The 23,585-nt window shown below is 53.8% G+C and overlaps 1 long non-coding RNA gene across 1 annotated transcript in view; it reads left to right on the top strand.

Moving 5' to 3' along the window:
* The first annotated feature begins 6,202 nt into the window (after positions 1–6,202).
* The window catches only part of LOC133229024 (uncharacterized), a 142,355-nt gene continuing 124,972 nt past the window's right edge, over positions 6,203–23,585 (top strand). Inside the window, exon 1 of the long non-coding RNA XR_009730451.1 lies at positions 6,203–7,594. This is a non-coding gene — a long non-coding RNA (uncharacterized LOC133229024). The remainder of the gene's footprint in view (positions 7,595–23,585) is intronic.

Below are 23,585 nucleotides of genomic sequence, written 5' to 3'. Positions count from 1 at the left end.
GACACCTTCTAAGGGTGATCTTTCCTGGAACGTGGCCCACCCAAGGTCACGAAGTTGGCGAGGGCCAGCTGGGTAGCTGTTGTCTCTTCTCTGAGGGCGTGACCTCCGGGGGTGACCCGGGCCACCATTGTGTAAGTCCCGGGTGTTGCCTGTCCAGGAGGAGGCGTGGAGGGGGCAGGGATTAGCACCCAGGACACCGGCCACTCGGGAAGGTCGCCTGCACTCTGAGCGGCCTGGCGCCATGAACAGGGGGCCAGCTGGTTGCTGGAGGGGAGGGACTGGGGGAATCTGACACCGCCGGACACTTGGTCCTGTCACTCCCAGGGGATTTGGTGAGCTGGTGGGAACTTGGTCGGGTACATGATGTGCTGGGTGGCCGGGAGGTGGGGGAGTTGGTACATTCCCTCTGTGAGTCCAGTGCACGACCAGGCACATAGTAGGTGCCTCATCGAGCATTTCTCTACGGATGGAGGAAGAGGAGAGCGCTGGGCGTCCCATCTACAATCCCAGCCAGGCTTCCCCAGCTCCATCTCGGCTCCCACCACGCTCTCAGAGCTGAAATCCAGAAGACTTGAGAGTCACCCCTGCTTCCTGCACTAGCCACTCTCCACAGGCCACCCATTGCCAAGACCTGACGGGTCCCCCTCCAAACACGCCCGAGCCCACGCTGGGCTGCCTCCCTGCCTCGCCACCCTCTCTGTCCTCTGCCTCTCTTGTTCCCACCCCTTCCCCTCCTCCCCCGGGAGCAACAGTGAGCCAGGTGCCGTGTCGGTGGTCAGGTCAGCCCCCTGTCTGAAACCTGTGGCATCAAGCCCAGTGCAAACTCTACCCGCGAGGCCCTCTTCTTCCTGCAGAGCCTCAGTCCCACGGCTCTCAGTTCTGTTCCTTAAATACTCCGAGTGCCACTGAGTTCCTGCTTCAGGTCTATGCTTAAGCCGTTCATTCCTCTGTACGTTCTCAGGGCTGGTTTCCTCTCGTCTGGCAGGTCTCACCAGTATTTGAAGCTTTGTTCTTATCTCCTTGCAGTTCTTTCTTGCAGTCATTAGCTTGACGTTATGTTATAGGGACGTGTCTTGGACAGGATCTGGATGAAGAAGCTGGTGGATGACTGGACGCTTTTGTAAGAGGGGAGAGGCACTCTTCATGAAAACGGTTTGCCAAGTGGTCATCCATTAAACTATCCTGTCTCTCTCCTTCTTGTTCTTCCATCTGCTCACTCACCCATCCACTCATCCATCTGCCCATCCTTCCATCCACCAATCCGTCCATTCACTGCCCACCACCCTTCCATCCATCTACCTGTCTGTCCATCCAGTCTTACACTCATCCATCCATCATCCATCCATCCACATTCTTAGAGTCTCCGAGCAACTGTGTACACTTCTGAGCCACCAAAGGCCTTAGGGACAGAGAAGCCTGGCATCAGAGAACCACAGAACCAAGATCCTGGGTTCCCCGCACCCTAGGACTCTAGAATCTGAGTCCGTTAAATCCCAGACAACAACAGAATATCAGGATTGGAGGGTTTTAGAATTGCACAGAAAGGGGCTGGCTGTGCATGGTTCAGTACCCCACTCCTGTATGGCCACTGCCTTCATTTCACAGTTATTTATTGAGTATCTACTGAGCGCTGAGCACTAGGCCACTCGGGAGAGACCCCTGAACTAAGCCGGCAGCAATCCCTGCCCCAGGGAGGAGGCAGTGGCAATGCACAAGGAGCTGACGTGGCAGGAGAGGAGGCGAGGTCTGCGGATTTAACTCATTACCACCTGTATTACTTACCTAACATTTTCTTTAAGTTGACTCACTTCAAACACACACAGAGATTTCTTAAAAGGGAAGCTTTATCTCGCTGAACATAACAGGAAACCGATATCAGTGGCTGCCAACAGAAGGTGTCTTCAAAAATAAACGCAGTGGGAAGAAAACGCTGTCGTGAGAAACCTGTCTGGATGGCGCTCCCTGCTCTTCCTCGAGATCTCTCGGGCTCTGCACCCCCGTTGTTGTGAAGGGTGGTGGGAGCTGCCAAAGACAGGAAGTTGTAAGGATATAGAGAGGGTGGAGAGGAAAAAGTTACTGTTCAAACTTCCTCTCCCCATACCAGACCATCCTCAGGCCTGGCCTCCGTCCGCCTCTTCTGCCCTGTTCAGCTGTGTGACATGGGCCAGGGTCCTGAACTTCTCTGAGCCTCAAATCTGGAAACAGTCATGATGAAGGCACTTTCCTCCTGGGGCTGTTGCAGGGATTAATTAAAATAGGTGCTTCAGAGGGGCTGAAGGCTTAAACGGTTCGTAACTCCTCCCCCTGCCCCACCCCCACCGGAAATGTTCCAGGCCTATTCTATCTGGACAGTCTTCCATGCTGCTTGGGAGAGGGTCCGCCTCCCCCTGACCCCTGCCATGGGAGTGGCTCAGGAAGCCTCCTCTGGGCTGAGCCTCTAGGGCAGCAGCTTCAGGCAATTTATGAGGCTACAGCTCCCTGCTCCCTGGTTCCTCCCAGCAGCATGGCTCTCGCCCACCCCCGGCTGTATTTCATGCCCATCAAGATTTAGGGTTCCACCATTTTCCTGTAGGGAAATCAGGCCAAGGGGAATGTTAATGCAGTTTTATCAGCTATATCATGCTCACTTTACTTGGCGGGGGAATTACAGGTGGGGTTGGACAAGTGCTCGGAACAGGCGATAAACTCCTTACGTCTTTATTCCCTGCAAGAAGGGGCTGTGGGGCCAGGCAGACCCCCCGGAGGCCTCGAGTTCAGATGGCTTTGAATCCCTGCGACTCGACCTTCCAAAGGATCCTGAGGCTTAAATCCAGGTGTGACAGATATGGTTTGTCCATTTGTTTATTCATCCACCCATTCATCCATTCATTCATTCATTCAGCAGGTATGTAACCAATGACTTCCCCAGGCCCAGTACTGGGGGTGCAGTGATGCTCAGAACATGGTTTCTGCCCCACTGCAGCTCACTCTTCCGAGGGCAATGGGAAACCCAGGGTGCTGGCAGAGTCCCAAAGAGGGCCTTCACCTAGGCTGGGAAGTCTAGGAAGGCTTCCTGATGGAGGCGGTGGGGCATGTGCTTATAAGCTGAGTTATTGAAGGAGAAGGAGGAACATTCGGGGTTGGTGGCTGGGGGTTTGGTTGGGGGTGTGTAGTGGGGAAGGAGGGATGGGGCCGGTGTGTACAAATTGGGAGGGGACCTCGGGGGAAGCGGCTGGAGCAGAGTGTGGGTGGGGGTGGTGGGGATGACTCTGGGGAGCTGCAGGCAGGGCCTCTGGCTGTGGCGGAGACCGTGTCCCGAGTTCTGTGGGGGCCGTGGAGGCAGGGCCAGGAGAGGGGACGTGGTCAACTGCGAGGAGAGGGCTGGGAGGGGTCAGAAGGGGTCTTAGGGAGATGAGCCAGGAGGCCTCAGTAGGGTCCGGCAGAGAGGGGGACCAGGGATGGAGAAAGCCAGACACACCTGGTGAAAACTCTTAGAGGGTGGGACCCTGGGGACCTGGGCTTGGGAGCACAGGGTGTCGGGCTTGGCGGGTCTAAGTCTGGTGGGAGGTCTTGACCTCAGGCTATCGAGGGAGGCCACAGTCGTTCAGGGCATCTGTATTTCTTGGGCCACCCTGACTCGGAGATGACGAACGTCTTCTACGCCAGACAGGCAGACTCCCTGTGGCTCAGTGGGCCCTGCCTCCTATCTACTTTCCCGACAGAGGAGAGAGAGGGTTCACTTCAAAGCACAGGCTCCCGTCCCCCAGCTCCAGGGCGAATGTCAGGTGCGTGGGGGCCCCTGAGCCGCGGGCTGGGGTGGCTGGAATCCCCGAAGGCAGAGGTAACAAAGGGGGTGGTCTTTTTCCATTTTCTCAAGCCACCCTCTGATTTCACCTGGGGTCCTGATGTTTTCCTTTGTATAAGGAAGTTGTTGTGTGTGTGTGTTAGTTGCTCAGTCGTGTCCGACTCTTTGTGACTCGGTGGACTATAGCCCATCAGGCTACTCTGCCATGGGATTTCCCAGGCAAGAATACTCGAGTGGGTTTCCATTCCCTTCTCCAGGGGATCTTCCCGACCCAGGGATCAAACCCAGGTCTCCTGCACTGCAGGCAGATTCTTTACTGTCTGAGCCTGCAGGGGAGTCTTGTATAGGGAAGGCCTTGTTTCTCTCTGTAATGTTTATTCCTTCTTGTGCTTCTTTTCTTTTCTCCCTCTTTCCCTCCCTCCTTCCCACTCAATACACATTTACAGAGCCTATATTCCAGGCACCATTCTAGGCTCTGGGGACGCAGCACAGACCTAATCAGGCCAAGATCCTTGGCCTCATGGAGCTTACATTCTAGTAAGGAACACTAAGGAGAAACAAAAAGGTTACAATACATACCATGTCAGATAATCATAAAAATACAGCAGAGGATGCTAGAAGGGAGCCTTGGGGTTTGGCCAGTCCCCCAGCGCCGCCCCCCCCCCCGCCCCCACGCAGGAGAACTGCTCTCCTGAGTCGGTTTCATCACTCCCCGACCCCGTTTGCTTCCCCACCACCTACGTGCATATCCACACGTGGTCTACAACGCCGCTTGGCATGTTTAAAAGCTTTCTCTACATGCAAGCATCCCATATGTATATTCCGTGATTGCTTTTTTGGCTCGACATCCTCGTTTGAGACTGATCCTTGTTGATACGTGATGCTCCAGTTGCCACGCTGTCACTGCGATAGACTCGTCCACGGTATGAGAATGTCAGTATTCATTGAGTCATCTTCCTGCTGATGGACATTTAGGCTGTTTCCAATTTTTTTTTTTCCCTTCCTCTTACCACCCAAGCTGTAGGAACTCTCTCGTACCCGTCGACATCCCTGGCCTCTGGTGTTCTCTAAAAGAGAAGCACCCGGCGACAGAAAGCCGATATGATCTGTCAAAGTGCTCAGCGTGCTGCACAATGGCGAGGATGACGATGATACGAAACAGCTCCCAGATCCCGAGTGTTTGTTTCATGCAAGGCCGTTCTGAGCCCTTTAGCCCGCCGCCTCTTTTCCTCCTCGTACTCCACGAGGCAGATCCCAGTGTGGAGCTCAAGGAACAGACAGAGCTGTGGAGACCAGAGAGGCCAAGCAGCTTCCCAGAGACACCCAGAAAAGCCAGTCCCTTTGCACTGCCTGGTCCGCCTCCCTCCATCACTCCCCTCCACCATATCCCTCAAACACCAATCCCCCCTCCCCTAGCTTGATCCTAACTCTGAGCATCCGCACCGGCTGTTCCCTCTGCCCAGAATGCTCTTCCAGGCTTATCTCCAACCCTGCCTCTCAGGACCCTTCCTGGACTCTTCACTCTTTTTCCTTCCCAGGAATTAACTAGTCATTTGGCTGATGGTCTGTGTCTGTAAGATTCAGGCCAGGCCCCTGGGCCGAGTGTTTTACAATGATGATCTCATTTCAGAGAAGTGAGTGCATGGTCTTCAATTTACAGGCAAGAAGGAGAAGGTGGATCGCAAGCACTGATTACCTTGCCTGGGGTCACACCTCAGGGGCAAGCGGACATGGGATTTGATATAAGATCATCCAGCTCACACCATTCCCACCTTCACTTGTCTCCCCAAACCCTTGAGCACCACAGAATTCATCCACTGAAGCTGGGATGTGACACTTTCATTTCACAAAAGGGAAAACTGAGGCCCCGAGAGGGATCAAGACTTGCCCAGGGTCATACAGGGGGCTGGCATCAAGTAAGGCCAAGCTCTGGTCATCGCCTGGACTCCCAGGCCCCTGGCCACACCAGCCCAGGCTGCATAGCCCCGTCAGAATGTCACATCTCTCTCTTCACACGGGGGGCTGGTGGCCAGGGCTGTGGCTGAGACAGTAACGCTCAGTGGCAGAGTGTGAGAGGTCTGGATCAGAGATGTGTCTGTCACTGTGGCTGGACGCTCAAGGCGGCTCCATTATTCAGGTCATCAGACTGGAGCCACTGGGCGGGAGGGGGTGGGGGTGGCCCGTGCAGCCAGGATGGTCAGCTGGCTGGGCTGCAGGGGGCCGCGGGGCCCCGGGAGCTGTCACCGCTGACTGATGGATGGGGACAGCTTCCAGTTGCCGGCCATCCCCGCCACGAGCCCCGTGGCCATCTCTGCGGCCGCCCACGCCGGCCTCCCGCCCGGTTCCTTGCTTTGAACGTCCACAAGGCCTTTTGTTCTCGCAGCGGGGGCTGGGCCAGCAGTGTTGAGGGGCCCCTTTCAGAGGAAGGAGCCGCCTGCTGGGGCTTCCCCCTGCCCTCGACCCCCACTGTGTTCCTCTAATTACCTGTGGGCAGGAGGGGTCGGCGAGGGGGTCCAGCTGAGCTGTTAGGAATCTGCTCGGAGGTAGGGGGGTGGTGGCAGCTGGAGAAGCCTCAAATTCCAGCCCCCAGATCACAGATGGGAAACTGAGGCTCAGAGAGGGCAACAGCCTTGCTCGAGGTCACACAGCGAGTTAGATGTAGGGCTTGGGCTTGACCTGGGCTTCCCTGGTATCTCAGACAGTAAAGAATACGCCTGCAATGCAGGAGACCTGGGTTCAATCCCTGGGTCAGGAAGATCCCCTGGAGAAGGGAATGGCTACCCACTCCAGTATTCTTGCCTACAGAAGTCCATGGACAGAGGAGCCTGGCAGGCTATAGTCCATGGGGTTGTAAAGAGTTGGACATGACTGAGCGACTAACACACACTTGGGTTGGACCCAGGGGCATTTAGGCTTCCAAGGCAAGGGATGGGAAGGAAACTGGCACTTAATATGTTTTGAACACCAGTTATGTGCCAGGCACTTGACACCCGCTCTCTTCTTGAATTAGAAGTTAACCCATTTTGGGTTACCCTCACTTCCCAGCTCGGTGTCCTCAGGCAGGTCAATTTCCTTCTCTGAGCCCCCTTTCTTCATCTGTGAAATATACTTATTTGTTGAGCACCTCCAACACTCAGGACCATGAGGAGACGTGGACAGGTGAATCAGTAGGAAGCCCAGGGCACCTGATCAGTGCTGTGGTGTAGATGCAAAGGTGGGACATTGAGGGGGGACCCCCGCCCAGCCTGGAGTCAGGAGGGCTCCATGAAAGGCACCACGTCCGAAGATTCTACCCAGAGAGCCTCGGGGAGCCACGTGTGGGTTCCGAGAGTTTGGAGAGGATCTCTCAGGCAGGAGGAGCTGAGGCAGAGGCAGGGGTAGCAAGGAGTCTCCTGGGAGGTCCAGACGAGTGGTGACTGCTCTGGGCCCCGGTCCCTCCGTCTTTGTACGGGCTGGACTCCGAGCCAGGGGGCTGCGGACTCCTGGCACAGCCGTAGTTTGGCAGGCCCTCAAAAGCGAACATGGAGTCACCCTGGGACCCAGCAATTCCTCGCCTGGGGACTCGCTCACCCAGAGGACTCGTAAACAGAGACTCCAGCGGGGTTCACTCACGTTCACAGCAGCATTATTCACAGGAGCCAAGAGGCGGAAGCAACCCAAGTGCCCATCACAGATGAAAACAGCACAATACGGGCTGTTCTTCCAGCGGAGTCTGATTCAGCCTTCAAAAGGAATGAAGTACTGACAGAGGTGACAACGCGGATGAGCATGGAAAACCCAAAGTAAAAGAAGCCAGACCCAGAAGGACAGGTACCGTGTGCTTCCACTTAAATGTGCTCATCCATAGAGAGAGAGGGTAGACAGTAACAGGGGATGCTGGGAGGAGGGGTGCGGCTAATCGCTCCATGGGAAGTTTCTGTCTGGGGTGTTGAAAACATTTTGGAATTAGCGGTGATGGTTGCACAAGATTATGACATTGTGAATGTACTTAATGTTACTGAATTGCTCACTGAAAATGGTTTTAAATGGTGATCTTAACACTATATATATTTTACAGCAATTTAAAAAATTAATCATACCAAAACTTGTTGAGTTTACACTTCAAATGGGTGAACTGTGTCATATGTGAATGAAAAGCGAAACAAAACGGGTGGGCGCCTTTCTGGGTGGGGGGTCCCCGGACTCCCAGTGAAATAGGTGGCAGGAAGAGCTGCCCACGGGGAGATAAAGGCCACTCAAACCGCACCCAGTTTGGCAAACGGTGGCCGGCCACCACCTCTGAGCCCTTCCCCGTGGACGTATCGTTTTCCCAGAGCCTTCTGAGTGATTCCAGCGCCGCTCCTGTGCTGTGTGCCCTTTGGCAAGCCACACAACCTCTCTGTGCCTCAGCTGCCTCAGCTCCATATCAACCCCGTTTGCTGGGGGCTGACTGTGTGCTGGGCACAGGGTCAGGTACGGCTATGAGCTATCTCTTGCAGTCCTCTCTGTCTTTGCAAGGAGGATGTGGAGGCCCAGACAGGGTGGGAGCCTTGCCCGGGGGCTCCCAGCCTTGGAGCCTGGTCTGGGGCTGGCCCAGAGCTGGCCCCGGCCCCTTTCTCATTGGCTGCCCCCCCCACCTCGTGCTCCCCGGCCAGCCCACCCCCCACTCCACGTTCCCTCCCCTCTGCTGGTCACGGATTCGGTCCCGTCTGCAAATGATCTCCATGTGTCCAGGATTGGGTTTCCCCTCGTCTGGCCCTGTCCCTCTGGGGACTGAGGCCCCCCGCGGTCCGATGCTGCCGGGGCGGGGCCTCCGCAGCAGCCCCATGGCTCCTCCTGACCCGGGATGGGGCCCAGGCGGGACGAGGTCTGGGCATCTGGTTTAACCATCAGAGCGGGGGCTTGTTTCGGTTTCAGTGACCCATGGAGCCCCCGGGAGAGGGAGAGAGAGCCGACTGGCAAACGGGGGAGCCAGGAGGCAGCAGGGGGCTGGGGAGGGCCGGAACCAAGCAAACAAATACTGGAGCGCTGATGGGGGATCCGGGGCAGGGAGAACGCACTCAGGCTCACACGCGCGCACAGGCACAGATGAAAAGCCACCTTTCACACACCTATTTGCACACCTTCACACACCCATAGCTCCAGCCGTCCAAACGCCTTGCTGTTCTCTATGCATGCCCCTCCCCGCAGTCCAACCTCCAGCCTCCACCCTACCGCCCCTTTCTAATGCCTTCTTTCTTTAAAAAAAATGTATTTGTTTATTTTTGGCTGTGCTGGGTCTTCGTTGCTGTGCGTGGGCTTTCTCTAGCTGTAGCAAGTGGGGGCTACTCTTTGATGCCGTGCGCAGGCTTCTCATTGAGGTGGCTTCTCTTGTGAATCGCGGGCTTCAGAGCCGGGGCTTCAGTAGTTGTGGCACAGGGGCTTAGTTTCTCCACAGCGTGTGGAATCTCAGTTCCCGGGCCAGAGACAGAACCTGCGTCCCCTGCATTGGCAGGCGGGTTCTTAACCGCTGGACCACCAGGGAAGTCCCCTCCAGGCCTTTGCCTGTCCGGCTCCCTCCACCCAAATGCCCTTCTGGGTCATTCCTGCAAATGCCAGCCCTGCAATTTCCAGCACCCAGGCTTCTGGGGGCCCTTCCTTGATCTTCATCTTCCCTACCCCGTCCTCCTGAGACCCATGGGCTGGGCGTGTTAGTCACTCAGAAGTGTCTGACTCCTTGCAAACCCATGGACTGTAACCCACCAGGCTCCTCTGTCCATGGAATTTCCCAGGCAAGAATACTGGAATGGGGTGCCATTTCCTTGACTCCCCCTTAATTGTCACTCTGACAATGGCATATAAAGATCTGTGAGGCCCACTTAGTCCCTGCCCAGCTGGGGGCCTCGGGCGTCTCCCAGCCCCTCTCTGCTCTGCAGCCTGGGAAGTGTTTTCCCACTTGCTTGATCCAGTCCTCTATGCTGGGGGGTAGATTGGGTGGGAAGAGACACTCCCACTTCTCAGAAGGGGAAACGGAGGCTCAGAAAGGCCAGAAATCTTTCTCTTTTTTCTGTTTTCTTCTTTTTTCTTGTTGTGGACCTTTTTAAAGTCTTTATTGAATGTGTTGCAATATTACTTCTGATTTATGTTTTGGTTTTTTGGCCACGAGGCATTTGGGATCTTAGCCCCCCAACCAGGGATCGAACCTGCACCCCTTGCATTGGAAGGTGAAGTCTTAACCACGAGACTGCCATGGAAGTCCCAAGGCCAGAGACCTTTCTAAAGGAGCAACAGCCAGGCCAGAGCAGGGCTAGGATTCACACTCAGGCTTCCAGTTTTGCCTATTGACCCCACTGCCAGCTGCCACACGGCAGGTATAGCCAAGGCCTGGAGGGTGTTGTGGAGCTTGTGCCTTGTTAACCTACTCTCGGGCCTCGGCCTCCAGGACCCATCAGAGGAGGCATTAGGGCCGGGAGGGAAAGGGTCACAGAAACTCAGGGATCCATAGACCCTCTGCCTGACTTCCAAGCTGGGTGGTGGCTTTATTTCATCTATCAAATGGGCATCCTATCAGTACCTGCTTTGTAGGTGGTTAGGAGGATGAAAACAAGGTACTAACAAAATGTACTCAGTGCTTAGAACAAGGCCATGGAAACTCTGGCTGTCACAATTATTAGTAATCACCAGCTCAGAGTGGTGTTAGTTAGGCACCGATGCTGCTTTTTAAGCAAAAATCTAGTTCATTGTCACAGGATTTAGGGTTGAGTGTGCCTAAGATGCTGGCCTTGGACTCTCCAAGCCTCAGTTTCTACATCTGTGAAATGGTGACGATGTCACCTGCCTCCCCATTCTTTAGCAACCTAGGAGTCTCAAGTTATTTGGAACCCCCAGGTGACAGGTCTGACCTGACATGGGCTCTTCTGGTCCATCGCTCACCAGAAAGCCCCCACCCCAGGCTTAGGGGGACCAACTTCTCCAGGGAGGGTGAAGGGTGGGGAGTCGTATTCGATTTCAGCATGTGGTTTCTCTTCTTGCAGGGCTGGCCAGCTAGGACCAGCCTGACCCTCCATCTGGACTGAAAATACCCGTGCAAATCCCCCTTGTAGAACATCCAACCTCCTCCCGTTGGGCCTCCCAGGGACACACCAGAGGCTAAAATAAGGCCTGAAGTCAGCAGGAGCCAGTCCTGCCTGCCAGCAGGTCAGCTCAGCCCCTCGGGGGCTCAGTGCTCCCGGCATGGTGGGTTCTGAAATGACAGTCGGCAGGCTAGTGCCATGCTGAGCCCTCTCCCACCTCCGAGGGGTTTTAGGATCCAGGTTTTCTGCTCTGACCCTGAGAGGCAGAGTCAGTGACCCAAGGCGGGGCCTGGCAGTCTGTTCATTTCAAGGCTCCAAGTGATTCTGTGACCAGCTAGCACTGGGTGTCCACCCTCTATCACCCTGGACACCGATTTGCATTTGTTTATGCTCACCTGTCTCCTTTGCAGCAGCATGGAGACAGGTGAGTGCTGGGCTGGGTCTGAGTTACCTCTACCTGTCTTTCCACTTGGGAGAATGAGTGAATGAATGGATGAATGAGAATATCCAGCTTACCAGAGAAATCTGGACTCTCCTTGCCCTTGACAGCAGGGAGAACTTTGGGACAAATATTGCCCTTGACACCCGAGCTCAGTTTAGAAGTACAAGGAAGCATTTTCTAGATTGCTTGGAGCCCACTCCTCCAGGCAGTCTTCCCTAACGCCTTTCCCACTGGCTCCCCCCATGACCCCTGGGCGTCCCTCTCCTGACTCATGTGTTTCTTTGTTTGTTTCCCTGTCTCCAGCTCCCATTCGGGTCTGGCAGGGAGTAGATAAGCAGTAACTGTTGGATGACCAAGAGGGTGAATGAATGAATGACCACATGACCAAGTCCCTCCCTGCTTTGGCTTCTAATGTGGGAAGTCTTGGAAAAGGCCGCCCTCTCTTACTTCTTTCTCTCTGCTCCAGTTCTGAGTTCTTGGCACTTTTTCCAGGTTGGGGGCCTTTGCATGTGCTGTTCCTCCTACCTGAGACTCCTTCCTTCTAGTTAGTTTCTCCACCTCCTTCAGAGCGTGGCTTCAGTTCCTCTGCCGTGAGTGTACCTGACGGTACCCGCAAAGCCCCTTGTTCTAACTGAAGCCACTATCTTTGCATCTGAAGTGTGAGCTCCTTTAGGAGATGCCTGTATCTCATGTTTGTTGAATGAATGCACGACTTTGTAGAAAAATCTCAACTGTGGCTACTTTTAATGTTGGTTCTAAACCATAATATGGCTGAGGGGCCTGGGCCGGGGCCCCTGGCAGGGGGGTGAGTCACGAGGGAAGCAGGTGTAGTCTTGCCAGGCCCAGGAATGCCGGCTGTCAGCCCAGGGCCTCAGGCCGTTTGTCTGCTGAGCAGTGGTTCCGTGGTCTGGGGCTGCACCGGCACTCCCCGAAGCTGAGCTGCCCACCCCTCCCAAGTTCAGAGAGGCACTGAGCTGGCCAGGAGTTGCACGGCACAGGGTGGAGAAGCAGTGGTAAGCTTTCCGAGCGTGGCCTCACAGTCATGCTGGACACAGCTCTGGGCTCCCACGTCCCCTCCAGACTCTGAGGAGGAAGTGGAACAGCGTCTGGGAAAGCTCCCGGTAGCTTTACAAACCCACGTGAAAGTCAGGGGTTATTGTCATCATCAAGATGAGCAGCTCCCACTGCCAAGAATGGCCTGACCCATCTTTCTGAGTAATGATGGTGGTGATGACGGTGGTGATGGTGGTGGTGATGGTGGTGACGGTGATGACGGTGGTGATGGTGGTGGTGATGGTGATGGTGATGATGGTGGTGATGGTAGTGATGGTGATGATGGTGATGATGGTGATGATAGGTATGATGGTGATGATGGCGGTGATGGTGGTGATGATGGTGATTATGGTGATGATGGTGGTGGTGATGGTGATGACGGTGATGATGGTGGTGATGATGGTGACGGTGGTGATGGTGATGATGGTGATGGTGATGATGGTGGTGATGGTGATGATGGTGATGAGAGGGATGATGGTGATGGTGGTGGTGATGGTGGTGATGATGGTGATTATGGTGATGGTGGTGGTGGTGATGGTGATGACAGTGGTGATGGTGGTGATGATGGTGATGGTGGTGGTGATGGTGATGGTGGTGGTGATGGTGATGATGGTGATGAGAGGGATGATGGTGATGGTGGTGGTGATGATGGTGATTATGGTGATGGTGGTGGTGGTGATGGTGATGACAGTGGTGGTGATGGTGGTGGTGGTGATGGTGGTGGTGATGGTGATGGTGGTGGTGATGGTGATGATGGTGATGAGAGGGATGATGGTGATGAGAGGGATGATGGTGATGATGATGGTGATTATGGTGATGGTGATGGTGGTGATGGTGATGATGGTGATGATGATGGTGGTAATGGTGAGGATGATGGTCATGGTGGTGGTGGTGTCGGTGATGATAGTCATGATGGTGATGTTGATGGTGATGACGGTGATGATCGTGATGTTGATGATGGTGATGGTGATGATGATGGTGGTGATGGTGGTGGTGATGGTGATGATGGTGGTAATGATCGTGATGTTGAAGGTGTTGATGGTGATGATGGTGATGATGGTGACGTTGATAGTGATGATGGTGATGATGATAGTGATGATGGTGATGATGATGGTGATGATGGTGATGTTGATGGTGATGACGATGATGGTGATGTTGATGGTGATGACGATGATGGTGATGATGATGGTGATGACAATGGTGCTGATGGTGATGATGATGGTGATGATGGTGATGATGATGTGCTTGCTTGTGCTAAGTCGCTTCAGTCATGTCCAACTCTCTGAGACCCCATGGACTGTAGCCCGCCAGGCTCCTCTGTCCTTGTGGGTTCTCCAGGCAAGAATACTGGAGTGGATTGCCATGCCCTCCAGGGGATCTTCCTGACCCAGAGATTGAACCCAGGTCTCTTGCATTGCAGGCAGATGATGGTATATCAGTTGATTAGAACACACGTGTCCCTGGCCAGGTGCTGAGTGCTTGGGAGGAGGAGAAAAACAATATTATAAGGACCATACTCCTGGGCATCTGCGATGTGCCAGACACTCTCCTAATTGTACGTCCTGTATTAACTCACTTAACCCTCTGCATAACCCATTTTACAGATGAGGCAACTGAGGCCCAGAGAGACTAAGGGAGTCTCTTGAGGTTGGCGAGCCAGTAGAGGGTGGAGACGGGATCTGACTCAGGGCCTCTGTGTCCCCGGCAACAGCCCTGGACATCTGGCTCAGCCCACGGTCCCTGCCTTGAGGGGGTGGGGCTCACAGACGCTAAACTCCAGCTCTGTCCCCTCTCCAGTCGTCCTGCTTCCCACTCAGCCGCTGAGGCCGACAACACCCACTTCTCTCGGCCTCACCATCTTCTCCTGAAGCCCAGCCCGACTGGAGATCAGCAGGCCGCCTGGCCGGCGAGGGGCTGGGGGGAGTGGTTCTCTGGCTGGGAGCAGGTGGAGGGCCCGTGCGCAGGGCCTGCTGGCCGCCTGGTTTGTATTTTTAACACCCGGCTCTCGGGCGGTGACAAGGTGTCTGCTAAGTGAGGTAATAGGCAATTGAGTGGGTTCCGCTCTGCCGAGGGCCCTCATAAATCACGTCTGTCAGGGGCCCGTGTCATGGGCCAGGGCAGCGGCCGCGCGTCGGCAATTAGGCAGCCTGCGCTGGTGGCTGGACCGTAGCCCGTTCACCCGGCACCATGTCCCTGGCCGGGGAGGGGAGCTTCCTCCCAACCCCTCTCTAGCTTCCCCGCCCACCCGGCTAGGACTCAAACAGACAAGGATGGGCGGACAATGGAAGGACCAGCCCCAGGGTGACAGCAGCCCTGAGGCTCAGGGTACGGAGGTGACCTGGGCCTATAATTTCATCTGCCTGGCCTCAGTTTCCACATCTGTCAAATGGGTGAGCTCATTCCTGACTGAGGACTAGTAAGTGGAAGGGACAAGGAGGAGGATGCCTCTGAACACAGGGCAGGGTTTTATGAGCGATCACAGTAATGAGCACTTTGATGGCCCTCAGTCAGTGCCCAGGACTATTCATCCCTGCACCGTCCTACTCCGCCTTGAAAGCATCCTTTTTTTTGCAGGGGGTGTGTGGGTGCAGGAAAGATGCACAGCAGTTCAAATAGCATTAAGGCAGCTGCTGAGGCAGACTGGCTTTCCTGAAATCATCTGAAGCCCTGTGAGTGAAATACCCCCATCTTATAGATGGGAGAACTGAGGCACTGCTGGGTTAGTAACACAGCTGGTATGATGAGGGGCAAGTCTAGAACCCGGGCAGTTGGGCTTCTGAGTCCATGTGCCTCTCTGTGTGGCTCAGCTGGCCAACTGTACAACCTGGTGCTTCTTGAGCAAGTGAGCTCCCCTTTGGGGGAGGTGTGTGAGCAGTGGCTGGGCAGACTTCTCATGGGTTAAGGGGAAGGAGGTGGGGGGTCTATATTAGGAAGGAGAATAGAATAGGCCCTCCCTGAGTTCTAAGCTGTCGGAGGCAGCGGTGCTGATGCGGAAACAGACCAGAGAGGGTAAGGAACTTTCCCAAGGTCACACAGCCAGTTGGTAGCAGGTGTCAGATGGAAAGCCTGCTGGAGTTTCTCAATTCCACACTGTTGTGCTGGGCAACTGACTTATAAAATTCAGCCCCAAAGGGCACCAAGCCCTCAGGAAACCTAAGTTCCCTCCTGTCTGCAAGGCAGAGTTCTCCTCAAGGCCTGACTGTATTCTGGTCTGGGCACCCCACCTTGGCAGCTCAGTCCTGACCCCTAGCCTCCCCCAGCTTCACGCTGCTCATCTGTGAAGTGGACTTTTAGCAGAAACTGCCCCGCAGGGCTGCGAGGTGAGCACTTCTGCTCAGGCACGTTTCTAAGTGGTGTCATGAGAGGTGGTTTTTATTTTATTCTTTTTACATCACTTGTTTTTCCAAATTTGCATTTCACCCACACAGCAGGTGGCTGGGGTGCTCTGGGGCCTGGAGTCTCCCAGAGGAAACAAATCCTCGAGTCTTTTCTTAGGTATGCACACTGGCCCAGAGGGAGGGAGGAAAAATGCCGCGTGGACACACAATTACACACACACAGTCACATACTCTTTTTTTTTTTTTAATTTACATAATAGTCACATACTCTTATACATAGTCATATACACTTGCACACATTCTGTCTCACACACACACACACGCACACTCCCTCCCTCACAGGCCCATTCACACGAGTTCAGCAAATAGTTCTTAACGCCTCCTGTGTGTCCTCACAGGGGATAACAGGGTAATCCCAGAGAAGTCCCTGCCCTCAGGCAATGTTCCCCCCCAACCTCAACAATATCCCTCGACACCCTTACCCCCGCCCCTATCTATGCAGGAGGTTCCCCCCTAGTCCCGTCATCTCCCCAAGCTTCCACACCCCTCCCGGGGTCCAAAGCTTCCACCCCTGTTTCCTGGGGTGATGGCAGTTGGGTGGGGGATGAGGCAGCATCCCGGGTGGAAACCATGGCAGAGACCCCCATGCAGGCTTCCTCGTGGTCCCCAGATGGGAATCCCATGGCCCCCTCCCCCATGCCCCCTGCCAGTTTGAACCAACCTTTGTGGCGGGAAGGGAGCCCAGGAGGCCCTGGAGAAGGTTCTTCAAAGAAAGCTCCGGCCCGTCTCGGTCTGACCGCATCTGCAGGGGCTCCCCTGGGAGGCAGCACTGGGTCTGGTCAGCATGGGTGCTGTCAGGGGCATCCAGTGGTTCTGAGGGATGAAAGATGCTCCAGTTTGGGGGTGGGTGGGCACTGAGACCCCAGCAAGGCAGTATTTCCTGAATATTTCTCATTCTTTTTGGAGACCAAACACCAAAGTCCAGCATCCCAGGTTTGTCAGGGGGTCCACCCGGAGTAGAAGCCCCTCCATCCGTCCGCCGAGTAGCCCCGGGTTGGGGTGGGGGCAGAGGGCCCTGGAGACCACCATCTGCGGGCCTGTCTTGGCTGCCTCGCCTCCCTGGGGGTCACCGGCAGCCGGGATCGATGCCGGGCCCAGCTGCCCAGCAGTGCCCCATTATGCACCCGGCCTGGCCTGGCTCTAATTGATTACACTGGGGCGTCTGTGCGGGCCCAGGTGGCAAGGCCTGCACAGCCTCTGGCTCCCTCAAGGCGCGGCCTGGCTGGGGACGGGGGAGTGGGGGAAGAAAGGAGGCACAGGCCAGGGGCGTCTGTGAGCCCCAATTAAGCCAGGAGTGGCGCAGCCCAGGCTGCTCCTAATTTGGTTTGGGATAATGAGCTGGGGAAATTGGCTCCTGTCGGCTGGAGTGTAAGCCCCAGCTGGGCTGGGCCCTGGGAATAACCGCTCCCATCCCTGCCTGGTGCGTTGGTAAGGGGCTGGTGGTGGAGCAGGCTCCTGGGGTGGGCACTTCTCTCCACAGTGAGTGAACACTTTCTTCTTTGTGCTGTCCACATTGTCTGTTTTGGGGGGGTGGTGGAGGGTTGCCATTACATCCCCACTTTACAGATGGACAAACTGAGGCTCAGAGAAGGGACATGAAGGAGCCCCTGGCTAGAACTAAGACTTAGACCCAGAGCCTCCCATACAGGTATATATTACCTTACAGTTCCTCATAGCTCAGTTGGTAAGGAATCTGCTTTCAATGGAGGAGACCCGGGTTTGATTCCTGGGTTGGGAAGATCCCCTGGAGAAGGAAATGGCAATCCATCCCAGTATTCTTGCCTGGAAAATCCCATGGACAGAGAAGCCTGGCAGGCTACAGTCCATGGGGTCGCAAGAGTTGGACACGACTTAGTGACTAAACCACCACCACCACAGTTCTAGAGGTCAGAATTCCAAAATGAGTTGTTGTTGTTCAGTCACTCAGTCGTGTCCAACTCTCTGTGACCCCATGGACTGCAGCACACCAGGCTTCCCTGTCCTTCACTATCTCCCGGAGTTTGTTCAAACTCTTGTACATCAAGTCAGTAATGCCATCCAGCCATCTCACCCTCTGTTGCCCTCTTCTTCTCCTGCCCTAAATCTTTACTAGCATCAGGGTTTTTTCCAATGAGTTGGCTCTTCTCATTAAGTGGCCAAAGTATTAGAGTTTCAGCCTCAGCATCAGTCCTCCCAATGAATATTCTGGGTTGATTTTCTTTAGGATTGATTTGATCTCCTTGCTGTCCAAGGAACTCTCGAGTCTTCTCCAGCACCACAATTCGAAAGCATCAACTCTTTGGTGCTCAGCCTTCTTTATGATCCAACTCTCACATTCATGACTACTGGAAAAACCATAGCTTTGACAATACAGACCTTTGTTGGCAAAATGATGTGGCTGCTTTTTAATTCACTGTCCGTCACAGCTTTTCTCCAAGAAGCAAGCATATTTTAATTTCATGGCTGCAGTCACTGTCCGCAGTGCGCCAGCCACAGTGATTTTGGAGCCCAAGAAAATAAAGTCTGTCCCTGTTTCCATGGGGCTGAGATCATGGCATCATCAGGGCTGCATTCATTCAGGACATTTTAGGAGAGAATGGCCTTCCTGGCCTTGTCGAGCTTCTGCAGGTCACTACATTCCTTGGCTTGTGGCTCCTTGTTGCATTTCCAAAGCGCATCACTCTGACCTCCTTCTCTGTTTGACCCTCCCAACTTCCTCTTATGAAGACGCTCATGATGACATTGGGCCCACCCAGATAATCCAGGATAGTCTTCCCAACTCACGATCCTTAACTTCAGAGTCTCTTTTGACATGTAAGGTAACATATTACAGTTCCCAGGGATTAAGACATGGACATCTCAGGGACGTGGGTAGGGGGCATTATACTGCCTTCCACAACCGCAAGGAAGAAAATAACCACACCACTTTGAACCCAGGTCTGACTTGCTCCAAAACTTGTTTCCACTACTCCCAGACTTCACAAGTCCCTTTCGCATAATTTCTTTCTGAGACTTGGTATCCCTGGATATATATATATGTGGAGGATCATCTTCTAAGCTGACGTCATTTTGGAGAGTGTGGTACTGTGTTCTGGGAACACAAGTGACTTTGAGTCTCCAAAGGCGTTTGCAAGAAGGAAGTTGTCCCCGTGGCAGTGATGGGATTTCCTCATCCTTCACTTCACTCCCCGTCTCCTGCCTCTTGGAAAATGGCCTTTAACCCATGCCTCCAGGGTCTTGGGAACGATCTCATACTTTGGTTTCTTAAGACTGAGGAACTCTGGACTTCCCTGATGGTCCAGTGGTTAAGAACCTGCCTGCCAATGCAGGGGACCTGGGTTCGATCCCTGGTCCGGGAACATCCCACGTGCCTCGGGGCAATGAAGGCTGTGTGTCACAACTACTGAGCCCGTGCTCTAGAACCCGGGAACCGCAACTGCTGAGCCCATGTGCCTAGAGACCGTGCTTGGCAACAAGAGAAGTCAGTCAGTGAGAAGCCCACGTAGTGCACCTGGAGAGTAGCCCCCACTCGCCACAGTGAGACAAAGGCTGTGCTCAGCAACGAAGACCCAGCACAGCCCAAAATGAATAAATAAATAAAAGACTGAGAAGCTCCTTAACTTTCTCCTGTCTAGTCTAAATAAATCCACTCCTACCACGTACCCTCCTTCCTTGCTTGGCAAGCGTCCACATGGATAGAATTTATTTCAGAGGGCAATTTGGAAGCAGACATCCAAAGCAGTGTATGTAAACAGGTGGTTATTTATCTCTCTGCTCAGCCCTTTCATCTTTAGGGCTCCCTCTTTAAGAAATCAATGATCACAGTGTCTCAGAAAGATTCAGCTATAAAAGCATGTTCATCTCATCAAGAGAAGAAGCAACCTAACTGCCCAACCACAGGGGACTGGTTAAATGAATAATGCTACATCTTCACGGTGGAATATCATACGACCAACTTGTTGGTTAGCAGAATGTAACAGAAGAAAGTTCCAAGCGGACAAGGTTTTAGTTCTCCCATTCATTTATTTAAATTTTTTTTAAAAAGTTATTTACTTGACTGTTCCAGGTCTTAACTGTGGCACGCAGGATTGTCTACCTTCATTGTGGTATGGGGAATCTTCATGCGAGCCCTTAGGTGTGGCGTGCGGGATCTAGTTCCCTGACCCCCTGCACTGGGAGCATGGAGTCTTAGCCACTGGACCGCCAGAGAAGTCCCTACCCATTCACTTTTAAACCGTTGCATTTCCAGGATCTAAGACAGTGCCTGGCATACAGTAGGCGTTCGATAATTTGTCAGAGGATGAACAAATGGATGAATGCTTAACAACATGGAAAGATCATTTTACGGATGTTAAATTATCCACGTGATCTCATTTTGAATAAATATATAGCACAAATGTATGGAGAACAAGTTTAAAGGTAATAATATGATAAGCTTGGTGATTTCCAGACTTGATAATTTTAGGTGATTTTCTTTCATGACTTCACAGTTGTAGGTATTTTCTAAAGTGTATTCAATAAGTGTATTACATCTGATATTAGAAATAACACATGTTATTTCTTGATGACACTGTGAAATCACATGTGGGTGATGACGAGGCAGCCCTCCAACCCTTCTGATGAAAGGTCTCTACTGCCTAGATTCAAAGTTCTCCAAAGTGAAGAGCTCACATCTTCCAAAACTTAGAGATGACAGCTCCTTGAGAACACGTGGTTTCAAGCCTTAGGAGCCCAGGAACCGTCCAGCTCTGGGTTAATGCTTTGACCGTCAATTCAAAGCTCCATGACCAAGATGTCAAATCTGGAATTTTAATCCATGACAAAGTGGGAGCTTTCTCCTGTTTCACTGTGGAAATTCTGGACTCTGAGTATCAAGGAGCCCGGCCACCCTTGCCTGGATGCAGCGTTTAGGATTCATATGGTCCTGGCCTGCATACCCTCTGTGCTGCTGTCAAACCCAGCTTCTCCAAAGGCTGGGACGTCGCAAAGACCCCTGATGTCCTCAAGGGCCCTCCAGGACCCATAGGAGAAGATGCTCTGGGTGGCAGGGATAGGGGGTGGTGGGAAGGGTTAGACCTGGTAATGGCCAGTGGCGCTTTGTAAACAAACAGCCTTACTAGTGAAAGGAGTTTCTGCCGTCAGTGCTTAAAGGGGAGGGGAGGGGAAGGCTTTGTAGGTAGGGGATGGGATGCCGAGGAAATGAAAGAAGTGCTCCCGAGCCCACCCCAGATGAAGGAGGTTTTTTTCCCGTTTGTGGGTATGATCAACTTCATCAGACACACTGGAAATTGTTAAGAAGTAGGAAAAGTCCCTGTCATTGTCTTATTTACTCACTTGTTTATTTTTTGGCCGTGCTGGGTCTCTGTGACTGCGCTGGCTTTTCTCTGGTTCCGGTGAGTGGGTTTCTCATTGCGGTGGCGTCTCTTGTTGCTGAGCACAGGTTCTAGGGTGCTCGTGGGCTTCAGTACTTTCAGCTCCCGGGCTCTAGAGCGCAGGCTGGTAGTTGGGACACTCCGGGCTTCGTTGGTCTGCAGCACGTAGGATCTTCCCGGATCAGGGATTGAAGCCGTGTGTCCTGCATTGGTAGGCAGATTCTTTACCACGGAGCCACTGGGGAAGCCCTGTCCTTGCCTTTTTATTCTTTTCTTTTTTCCTCCTGCTTCTTTCCCACCTTGCAATTAGAATGAACTGCAGTGGTGTCTCCTCCAACTCAGGTTTAACTAAACGGCACGTGGGTCCCGTCACGGGGCCTTCGTAGGAAATCCTCGAGGGCCTTTGGACGATTTACAACAATGTCAGAAACTGGCCCCCGTTTCTAACAGGGGGCCCACACGGTGGCTCCATGGTGACCCTCAGTGAGCCTGCGGGTCCTCGGTGACAGGGCCACAGAAGCGGCATCATCGATTACAGTGCAACAGTTTGCGCTGAGGCCCGAGTGCCAGGGTGGCATGGGAAGAACGTGATTTGGGGTTGGGGCGGCACTCGAGGAAGCCTGAGGGTCACCTCTGTGCATGTGGTTGGGTCCAGAATGCCAGGCTGCCCTCAGGAAGAATCCCAGACATCAGAGACCACCCAGCTGGCCGCCTGTGATGGGGGACACCTGGGTACCTCTGTGGATATCCCCTAGCTGTTCCTGGAATTCTGGGTCCCTGGCTCAGCCAGTGTGCCTAGGGTGATACCCACCCTCCCAGTCAGGGTTCAAGTGGTCACCCTCGACCCTTCCATCCCAGTGCTGGGTGCCCTTCCCACTCCTGAGGAGGGGAAGGAGATAGCTCTCCAGCTTGTCTGTCAGGTTTCAGCAGCGCCAGAGCCTGTGTTATTGGGTTGGAATGGGATGAACTGGTTTCTCTCTAGGAACCAGGAAATTCAAGCCTTGATGCATTGAACGCCAGCGGTGGCTCCACTGCATTTCCTCGCAGAAACACACATTTCCTGTCCTGCTCTCCCCTTCCTCCCATTCTGCCTGGCTTGGTTGTTACTCTGATTTTTTTTCTACTTAGCCATGATGCGAAGAAGGCAATGGCACCCCACTCCAGTACTCTGGCCTGGAAAATCCCATGGATGGAGGAGCCTGGAAGGCTGCAGTCCATGGGGTCGCTGAGGGTCGGACACGACTAAGCGACTTCACTTTCACTTTTCACTTTCATGCCTTGGAGACGGAAATGGCAACCCGCTCCAGTGTTCTTTCCTGGAGAATCCCAGGGATGGGGGAGCCTGGTGGGCTGCCATCTATGGGGTCGCACAGAGTTGGATACAACTGAAGAGACTTAGCATAGCATAGCCATGATGCGGTGGTTCAAGAAAACGCTTCCAGGACCCCCGAGATCAGACAAGAAGGACTGCCCAGACTTGTGGACACAGTAGGGGAAGGAGACGGTTGAATGGACTGAGAGAGTAGCGGGGAAACACATACACTACCATGTGTAAAAATTAGATAGCTGGTGGGAATCTGCCATACAACTCAGGAAGCTCAAACCGGTGCTTGGTGACAGCCTAGAGGGGGCGGGAGGCCTAAGCCTGATTCACGTTGATGTATGGCAGAAACCAACACAATATTGTAAAGCAATTATCCTCCAATTAACAATAAAGAAAAAGAAAAAGAAGGATGGTTCCGTCTTGGGCGGGGAACAGAGCGGGGCCTGGAACTGTGCTCTACTTCCTCCCATCTGTACCCTCCGGGGAGGCTGGAGGGACCTTCAGGGTCTGAGGGGAGTCTCATACAGGGAGGAATCACTCTCTCAAACCTCAACAAAGACAACCTTCACCCCTAAATAGAGAAAGCTTAGGAGGAGACCAACCTCCTCGTTGGAGCTGCAGATCATACGTGGCAGGGTTGAAAACCCCTTTGAAGGCCATTCAGCTCATCCTTTGCATCCCCATTGAGCAGATGAAGAAACTGAGGCCACCGGCTCGCAGCCCCCTGGCAGTTGCACGGCCTCACGGGGACCTGGCCCACAGACGGGTGCTGTCACTTCTTAGCCAGGAGGCCTGAGGTCGGGGGGCTCCAGAGGCATCCGACAGCAGCGAGCCGTGGCGGATTTCTGTCACGCTACATAATGGCGGGCAGGTAATAACCCCTCCATCTCTGCCATCTCGGCGCATAATGGGGAGGAAAATGAATTCAAATGTCATTCGCTACAATAAAAGAAAGTATTCTTAGTGCTCACAGCGTTCAGCAGGGCCGAGGCGAGGGCGAAGTGCGTTCTCAATGAATCACCTGGTAAAGCAGGAGCGAGGGGATCTCAATTATTTCTTGCCAGCGTCAGCCCGATGCAGCGTAATCACCGAGATTATTTTTACAAGTGAAGCTGAGGACTGCGTGCGTGTGTGCACGTGTGCAACGGTGATGGGGGCCAGGCGTGTGCAAACGGGCGCCTGGGGCACACATGCCTGTGTAC

This window comes from Bos javanicus, chromosome 17 (assembly GCF_032452875.1).
Source record: "Bos javanicus breed banteng chromosome 17, ARS-OSU_banteng_1.0, whole genome shotgun sequence".
Classification (NCBI taxonomy): Eukaryota; Metazoa; Chordata; class Mammalia; order Artiodactyla; family Bovidae; genus Bos; species Bos javanicus.
This window is presented reverse-complemented; position numbering and strand designations above follow the sequence as displayed.